This window comes from Ochotona princeps, chromosome 4, assembly GCF_030435755.1.
Source record: "Ochotona princeps isolate mOchPri1 chromosome 4, mOchPri1.hap1, whole genome shotgun sequence".
Classification (NCBI taxonomy): domain Eukaryota; kingdom Metazoa; phylum Chordata; class Mammalia; order Lagomorpha; family Ochotonidae; genus Ochotona; species Ochotona princeps.
Window position 1 is genome coordinate 105,866,955 of NC_080835.1, and position 9,353 is coordinate 105,876,307.

Below are 9,353 nucleotides of genomic sequence, written 5' to 3' on the forward strand. Positions count from 1 at the left end.
GGTCTTTTTAATACTGTGTTTCTTGTCGAGTTGGGGCATGTGAATGCACAAACTCTAGTTTTCAGAAGGATTCGAACAGCATGCTTTCTGAAAGTATCTAACAAGTTGGATTTCCCATCCAGAAAAAACAAAAGGCAGGACAAAAATCTGGTCTTCATCAGTAGTTGGAGAGAATAATTAGGCGAATGTTGACTGGTTCATGCTCAGGAAAGCCATTCTGGGAAACCTAGGACTGAGAGGAATGGAAAGGGAGAATTTTACTTCCAAAGGAAGGAAAGCTGCAGTTGGATCCGGTTGTGGAACTGCTGAATCAAGAACCTGGAAAGCTGATTTTATTTCACATCTGCCAGTTGATTGATTCTCGTTGCTGTTGTTTTTAGACTTATTTAGCTCTTAGCTACTTTGAAATACATTGAAAATGAGGTAAGCAAAAGTTATCCTTTCTAAATGCTGATAGTTAAAAATGAACAGTAAGTACATTTGTTAGCTTGTAAAAGAATTCAGTTTTCCTGCTTTAGACTATTGGTTCTAGTGTTTCACAAAGTTAGCCACCCACATTCTGTGTGAGAGCGCAGTTGTAGTTTGAACAGTTAATATCCTCCAAAATAGGAAGCTGCTGACTTCCTGAGCCTTAATTTTTAAAAACTTCTTTCTTTCTTTCTTTCTTTCTTTCTTTCTTTCTTTCTTTCTTTCTTTCTTTCTTTCTTTCTTTCTTTCTTTCTTTCTTTCTTTCTTTCCTTCCTTCCTTCCTTCCTTCCTTCCTTCCTTCCTTCCTTCCTTCCTTCTTTCTTTCTTTCTTTGAGGCAAAAAGGGAAAGAAAGAGTAGGAGAGAGCAAGCTCCCACTTGATGACTTACCCCTCAGATACCTGCATTGCCTGGGGCTGGTTTGGGACAGAGTTGGAGCCTGTAGTTCAGGTCTGCAAGGTGGGTGACAGGAGCCCAACTATTTGAACCATCAATGCTCCTTTCTATGACCAGCTGGAGCAGGAGCTGGGCACAGGAACCCTAATGTTGAGCACAGATATTCTAACCAGTGTCTTAACCACTGAGCCTACTGGCCTATTTCTGTGCTAGTGAATAACCTGACCTCCTGAACTGAGCGTGTGTAGACACCTTTCTCCCTAATTATGATCACTTCCTTTTCACTGGAAGCAAAGCAGAGACAACTTCACTTCATATGCAAATTGCAGGAAATGTTCCACCTGTCCCTGTGGATTTCCTTGACTCAGAAAATCATTCATCACCCTGCTGCTGTCTGGGGGCAAGTTCACAGCCCTCCTTGTCCCTTTAAATGGATGTTTAATAAGCTGGGAAATGGCATTGCCTTTGAGAAAGCCAGCGCTGAGAATGAGAGCCTGTTTCCTTTGATGAATATGAAACTTTAAAAGAGTCCAAGAAGACCCTTGCAATCCCTGCTAAATGAGATTTGATTTCTCTTTAAGCTGTTTTTAATAGCTGGAATTACAGAACACTGCTGTTTACCAGCTAATAGGTTTGTGAGCAGGCAGCTTGCCTTGAGCTCACGGTGATAACATTTAACACCTGCATTCACTGCGCAGCCCCTCGAGTTTGCAGGGCTCTTCACAATCTAAGCGGAGCTTAACTGCTCACTGGAGCTGTCTTCACCTTCTGCCTGGCTCTCTGTCCTGCCTCACTGTCATATCCTGGCTCCTGCCTCACTCTCACATCCTGGCTCCTGCCTCTATGCCTTTGCTTTGATCCTCAATGAGTTCAGCCTGCCCGGGGTTGGGAGTTGGAGGAGGCAAGGGAGTTGAACCCAAATCCTACCCTTGCTCTATTGTGCCTTGGACCTGAAAACAGGGAAAAATAAAGACCCTACAAAATGTGCTCTGATAGTTAATTAAGAGAAATGTAGGCCCCAGGCAGCTACACTTGGATCTCCTCCAGGAACCCAGAGCTGTCTTTGTACATTTTCTTCTATGACATGACCCAGCTCTCAAACATACAAATGCACTCAAACATAGAAAGGGCAGCTAGAAAGACTGGGTTCAACAGAAAGCAGCTACTTTCTCTTATACCTGAATCTTCCAAATCAAAATATAAATTAGTCAAAATGATAAATATTACTAATCATCAACGTTAATATTGATGTTGGTCACTAATGATGTGCCAAGTCCATATTTTGTTTGCATCTTGACACCAACACCCCTGGACATCTTTTGGAAATGGGTGTAAACATTCCCACTTGCAGAGGGGGAGCTGGAGCCTCCAGGAAGGGTTACTAAGTTTTGCATGAAACTTGAACCCAGGAACATCCAATGAGTAGAATATAAGGTGCAAACCCTTGCATAGCACTGACTGCCAGCCAGATACTGCTTTAGGAAGCTTGCCTCACTACGTTATTCACCCAGTCCCCATGCTGATGCTGCGAAGTGGATCTTTCATTATTGTCCACTTTCCAGCTTTATGGTATATAGCTTGCTCAGTCGCATGGTCCAGTCAGAGAGTGGAGGTGCAAGGATGTGAACCCAGTCATTCTGCTGCTGGGGCTACTCCTCCTTGATTCTTGTCCTCTAAAGAGAGCACCTACAGCATTGGAATCCACTCCAAAAACCCTGATTAAGCACCTGCCAGACTCCAGCCACGGCTAGGCTCATTTCTAAGTAGAAAAGCAATTAGAGAAAATACTCCCATCTAAACATCTTTAGGGGATGGGCATTAGGGCCAGCAGTTAAGAGGCCCACATCCTGCACTGTTCCCGGTTCTTGACTCCAGCTTCCTCTTGATGCAGGTTCTTGGAGGCTGTAATGAAATGTCAAGTAATTGGATTTCTGTCTTTCACATGAGATACCTGTGTTGAGTTCTTGGCTCTGAGCTTTGGCTTCAGCACAACCATGGCCACTGTGGGCATTTGATGAATCAATCAGCAGAGAGGAACTCTCTCTCTGCTTCTGAAATATTTTAAAAGATTTTTTTTTTATTTATATTGGAAAGGTAGATTTACAGAGAGAAGGAGAGACAGAAAGCTCACTCCTCAAGTGGCTGCAATGGCCAGAGCTGAGCCTATTCGAAGCCAGAAGTCAGAAGCTTCTTCCAGGTCTCCCACTGGGGTGCAGGTCCTACGGGTCCTACGGGTGCAAGGTCATCCTCTGTTGCTTTCACAAACAGGGAGCTGGATGGGAAGTGAAACAGCAGGGACATGAATCAATGCCTATATGGGATCCCAATGGATGTAAGGCGAGGCTTTAGCCACTGAGTCATCATGCTGGGCCCTGAAATGAAAGTTTAAAAAGTCAACATCTGAACATGTTTGCTATTTGACTTTGAGATTCTAGCCTTCAAATGAAAGCAGCTGGGCATGAGGGGAAGTGTCTTTAAAGTACTGACCCTTGCATTGTCCTGGTCAGGTTGCCCAGAACTTCTTGGCCATGGCCTGGTACTGGAGCATGAAGTCCACAGGTGGGTAGGGGTGGCCAAGTTAGGAACAAAGCCCTATCAATCAGCAAATGGATTTGTCCATCCACAACAGATTGATTCTTCTTTTTGTGCTCATGCTGGGAATGTTATGTTAGGGGCAAGTGTGACAAGTGATGCAGTTGGGCATCAGCAGAACTTGGCCTTCCTAGAAGCAGAGCTGGGTTAGAAAGTTCATCACAGGGCTTGGCGCAGTGGCCTAGCAGCTAAAGTCCTCGCCTTGAATGTGCTGGGATCCCATATGGCTGTAATCCCGGCAGTCCCACTTGCCATCCAGCTTCCTGTTTGTGGCCTGGGAAAGCAGTCGAGGATGCCCCAAAGCCTCAGGATCCTGCACCCACATGGGAAACCCACAAGAGCTCCTGGCTTTGGATCAGCGCAGCAATGGTCGTTGTGGTCACTTGAGGAGTAAATCGTCGAACAAAAGATATTTCTGTCTCCCCTGCACTCTCTCTATATCTGACTTTGCAATAAAAATAAAATAAATCTTTAAAAAAAAGAAAGTTCATCGCAGGTTTTGCCATCTTCTGGACTTTTCTAGAAAGGAGAGCAATAGTTCTGGGGTTTATAAATATATATAAATATATTCTGGAATCGTTTTCCTGACCTGGGGCTATGTGCCTTTCCTCTCTGGATTCAGCTTGTGCAGACCTCAGCTGTCACATCCCTTCCTTGCCTTGTCAAGTCTGCCTTCTTCATTTTCACAGTGTGTTGTAGGAATGTGAGAAAGAACAGACACGTAAACAGTGTGAAAGCATATTAATAAATCATTTTCAAGTATTAAAATTGATATTGGGTGTTCTGTAATATTTTATCATTTATAATTTATTAACCATGTTATTTGTCACCTGGTTAAAAGCAAGAACAACCCATTTTCCATTGGCAGATCTGACTTCTCAATACACTTCACCAAGAGGCAATGAGAGAGTGCTTCCTTCAGAGTGGTAGGCTCCCAGTCTTGTTTGCAGATTGTGCAAATCATCCAGAGCCCCTTGTAGACCTAAAGCAGGTAGAGGCAGGAGAAGACTATGTTTGACTCCATTTTAATTGTCTCATTTCTAATGTGTGAATCCCTTTCTATTATATAGTCTTTCCTATGCATGCCGTCATTCGCAAATACACGTGGGGCACCTACAGACCAACCATAATTTCTGTCCGTGTGTTTTTCACCTCCAGCAGAAGGGGATAGATGATAAAAATAAATACAATAGGTATGGAAATGTGATGGTAAATTAGGAGGCCACAAGTACTATGTCTTAGGTCGGCCACTATTATTAATTATATAGACTGGTTAGTTTGCTACTCACTGTTCTGGGGACTGGTTTGTGCTAGATCAAGGCAGGACTAGACCAAGCGTCTAGTTGTGTAATGAGGACCTGCCTTCTAGTTGTAGACGCTGTGTCCCTATATAGGGGTAGCAGGGAGGGGGAGCAAGGTATGTGGGCAACCCCCTGGTATCTCTTCTTGCAAGGGCACAAATCCCCTTCATGAAGATTTCCTCCTCATGTTCTAATCACTTCCCAAAGGCCCCCTGTCTGATACTACCATCTTGTATATTAGGGTTTCAACGTGTGGCTGTGGTTGAGACATGGACATGGAGCCCATACCATGCTCTGCAGTAAAAAGGAAGAACAAGAAGAGAGGCTGAGTGCTTGGGGGCAACAGATATCCATTGTGGTAGCCAGTAGGATATTTCTGAAGACCTTGTTCCTGCACTTCTCCTGGATTGGATGATATTTTCTTCCCAAGGAGTTGAAGCCACATTCCCCAACCGTATGAGGTACCTCTCCCAGCAAGGAGAGGCTTGTTGGGACCCATGCTGCCCAGTCCAAACCCAGACATCCCCATCATGCACTTAGTCATGTGTCTCCACTGATGAGAGAAAGGCTGTGACGGTTCTTGAGATGTGCCCTTCCTCCGTCTCCTTGTAGCAACGGCTGAGCCTCGGTTAGAAAGATCAAGTTGAATTGCAGAGCTTCCTTCCTCTTGGTAGAGGATGCGCCAGCCAGGTACTGAACATCATGTATGGAAAGGCGCGGAATGGAACTGCTCAGGGCACGCAGACTGCATCTGCACTGCGGCGGCCCCCTCTCAGCTGTTTCCTCTTCAATCAGTGCTGACCACTCCCTCACTGTCTAGCTCTGGGTTATTTCTGGATGGAAATGTAAGAGCACAGACTGCATTCCTGGAATTTGCGGGTGAAATTCTGCAATGAATGAGCATGCAAGTGTTGGGCTCCCAGGGCCAGTGTTTAGCTGATGCTGCTTGGCAGAAGCATTCCGTTGAGTTCATCGAAGAGGCAGGGTATGCTTTCAATTCCTGGTTGCTGGGCATCTGGAGATTGCTGAATGAGGAAGGAATGGGCAGGATCTGGCAATTGCAACTTTATTTGCCTCCCATGCTATATTGTACAGATGTGGGGAACCAGTGATGGGGGGAAAGGAGAAGTTTATAGTTAGCATACTGCAAATCGCAGAATTAATTGTTATCTCAGTAGCCCACCTGTGGGGTGGAATATTGATAACTCCGTAGATGGCTGTGACCTGTAGGTGGGACGAGGCCCCATGTAACCAGGAAATTCCTCAGTACTGTTGACCTTAGAGCAGGTGACTTCTGTATGTGGAACGTCATAAATGAAGGAGAGGTAGTGTCCCCACCCAGTCGCACTTCCTTTCAGGAAGGAAAGTTTGGAGATCCTGGCTGTGATGGAGGCCTTGTGGAATAAGTTGTCAGATCTGTGAATGGCCTGTTGCTGCTGACCCGCAGCAGTTTCCACCCATGCTTTCTCGATGCTCTGCACCTGTCTGGGTGAAAGATGCAAAGGGCGCAGTCTCTTGCTGTTACATGTGGTTCCACCTGCTGTGCGTGTTCTGGGTACATTCAGATAACGAGGAGGGCGGGCTCTGGGTTGGAAGCCCATGTCAGCACTGCCCTGTCCACCCCCACATTATCCTGACTTATTACATTGTAATGAATTGAACCATTCCACTTCATTATTTCATATTTGAGGAGATTTATAGATTGTCCTGGTGGCTGAAGAGGCAGTGATTAAAGAAGCAGCGTGCTAATGAATAAGGCTTTGCACAAAGCCGTTTTAATTAATGCACAGCCCAGAGGCTGTAAACCGCTTGCTGATAACAAACCTGCCCATTGAAGGGTTGTACTGACAACTTCCCACAGAATGAAGGCTGACAGGCGACACAGGCAAGTTATTCAAATGGCAATTAGGGTCACTATGCCTAGTGCCTCCTCCCCCAGCACCAGGTTCACCATGGCAGACATCCAGTGGAAATGCAGAGGTCTTCCAAAAGTTCCCAGAAAATGCACTTTTTAAAACTTACTTATATTTGAGAGAGAGAGAGAGAGAGAGAGAGAGAGAGAGAGAGAGAGAGAGAGAGAGAGAGAGAGAAACTGAGAAAGAGCAAGCTAGTTTCCATCTGTTGGATCATCCTCTAAATGGTCACAGCTGCTGGTTCAAGCTGAAACTGGGAGCAGCCAGGAGTATCGTTGAAGCACCTGACAGCAGTGGCAGAGATGCAACTACTTAAGCATTAGCAGGAAGCTGAGTCAGGAGCCGGAGATGGGTATCAAACTCAGGTACTCTGCTGTGAGATATGGGTCCTAACCATTAGGCCAAATGCCTCCTTTTTGACACTGTAGTAGTTACCGTCCTCTCCACTGGCAACCTCCATCCTTGGTCCCTCCCCTCTGGACATTAGGATTGCCCCTGAACTTTCTAAAAGTTTCATTTGATCTAGATGTGGGGAATAGAAAATGCCAGCCATCCTTCACATGGTTTCTGCCATGTCACTCTTGTCATCCCAAACGTCTCTTTGAGCTTTGCAGCCTCAGTTGAGTCTGATATGCTTAAAACAATCATTTTTCTTTTTCTTTTTAATATTGGGGGAGTCATACCTGTTGACAGATTCCATTTCACCAGCTCCCGGACTGCTAGGCAGCCTGGCTTCCCCGTGTTGAGGAGCAGGGGGTCTGCAGAGAAAGCCCCACATGTTCACTCTTGTCACGCAGGACTGCACCCCGGGGGCTCCTGGTAAATGCTGTTGCTTGACAAATTAAGCCCAAAAGGTGACGGGCAACACAATAACCTTTCTCTGTTCTTTGAATGGTTTCCTGCCAGGATTTCATGTTTGGAGACAGGAGAACATTGTGATAAGATGACTTTTCAGTGAGTTGATAACTGTGATAGTTTTTGGTGAGAAAGAGCAACAGAGAGCATTATTAGAAGTATGACTAACACACATAATAGAAATTCTCATAACAAAAGGAACACAGCCTCAATGGGAGGAAAAAAAAATCCCAGCCAACAGGATGATTTGAGGGGGAAAAACACCGATAATGAAGTGGGGCTTATTGAATTAACTGTTCCATTTAGCAGACACTCAGCAGAACGAAGGCATGGAAGGACATAATCAAGAGTGTGACTGCTGTGACAGAGCTGCAGGAAACATGGAGATGCTGGTCTGACAGAGCTGGCTCTGGTACAGCCTGCGCACTGTGCTGCCTCTCAGCGTAGAGGAAACTTTAAGATGCCAGTCACCTGACGAGTGTGTGCAGGGTCCTTAATGTGTCCGGCCTCCTACCTGCAAGGACTGGCCCAGGAGGGGAGTCAGTCCTATGTGACGCGTGACTGTGTCCTCCTGGAATAGTCTCTTGAGTGTTTATAGAGTGTACCAGCCTAGTCAAGAGCATGGCCACATCCCAGCTGGGTTGCTTCAAGGTACAGGGCAAGTATGGTAACCTTGGGCTCGCTATAACCTTGGGCTGTGCTTCTTTAGTGTCAACCATTCACGCATTGAAAATATTTGAAAACAAAACTGTGTCTGTGATGGACACATTCATACTTTTTTCTCCTTGTGATTATTTCCTAAACAAAGCCAGTACTGCAAGTATCTGTAGAGAATTTACATTGTGTTAATCATAATAAGTAATCTAGAGATGATTTAAAGTATAGGGGAGGGTGTGCTGGGGTTATTTGAAAATACCTGGCCATTTTACAAAAAACAGAATTGAGCATTGAGGATTTTGGAATTTGAAGAGTGGGTGTGTCCATATCCCCAGAGACATGGAGGAACTACTCAATAGAACCCATACAATCTCTTTCCTTTCTGCCTTCCTTTTTTCTTTCACTTTCTCCCTTTCTCTTCATTTTCTCTCTCTCCCTTCCTTCCTACTCTCTCTCCTTCCATCTCCCTTTCTTTTTCTTCCTTCCTCTCTCCTCCCTTCCTTCCTCCTTCCACCCTTCCTCTCTCCCTTTCCCTTCCTCGCCCCTTCCTTCCTCCCTTCTCCCCTCTTTCTTCCCTGCCTCCCTCCCTCCCCCTATGTTACTCCCTTCCTTCCTTCCTCTCCATATTTGTTTTCTTTTCTTCCCCCTCTCTCCAGTGAATGTGCCCAACGCCCTGCAATCCGCTGTGGTACACAGCAAGGGTTCTGGGGACACCTCTGTTGTTTGGGTGACTAGGGGTCTATGACATCACTGTTCGCCTGCATGTCTTTCGCTCTAAGCCTGTTCTTCCTGCAGGACATCACTGAAGCTATTCTGTACCCTTTTTTGTTGCCTACACTCTTCTCTCAGAAATGTTTTCTGTTCTCCTCTGTAAAATGGAGCTACCACATTTACAATAAATCAGAAATTGTAAGAGATTCCAAAAAACATCTGAGAGGGTAAGAGATTGCGTATTTTAACATGATGTAATAATCTCTGTAATGATAATTATATTGATCATACTGCTTCAAATTTTGCACACAGTATTTCATCTCTCTTACGTTTTCACAGGCTATCAATTCATCTGCTTTTTATATTCCTTGCTTTTGACATTTGGAGACACTCAGGAACCTAGGAAGTATGTGAGTGATCCAGAAAGAGTGGTATAGTATAGGCAGAAATGTGAGACTACAT

General features: G+C 45.2%; 1 long non-coding RNA gene across 1 annotated transcript; it reads right to left on the reverse strand.

The window, feature by feature from the left end:
- Positions 1-1,796: 1,796 nt before the first annotated feature.
- LOC131480121 (uncharacterized) lies at positions 1,797-7,450 on the reverse strand. Its single transcript, XR_009245261.1, has 3 exons — positions 7,352-7,450; positions 4,285-4,436; positions 1,797-2,533 (listed from the first exon to the last, which is right to left on the reverse strand). It is a non-coding gene; the product is annotated as an uncharacterized LOC131480121 (long non-coding RNA).
- Between the last annotated feature and the right edge of the window lie 1,903 nt (positions 7,451-9,353).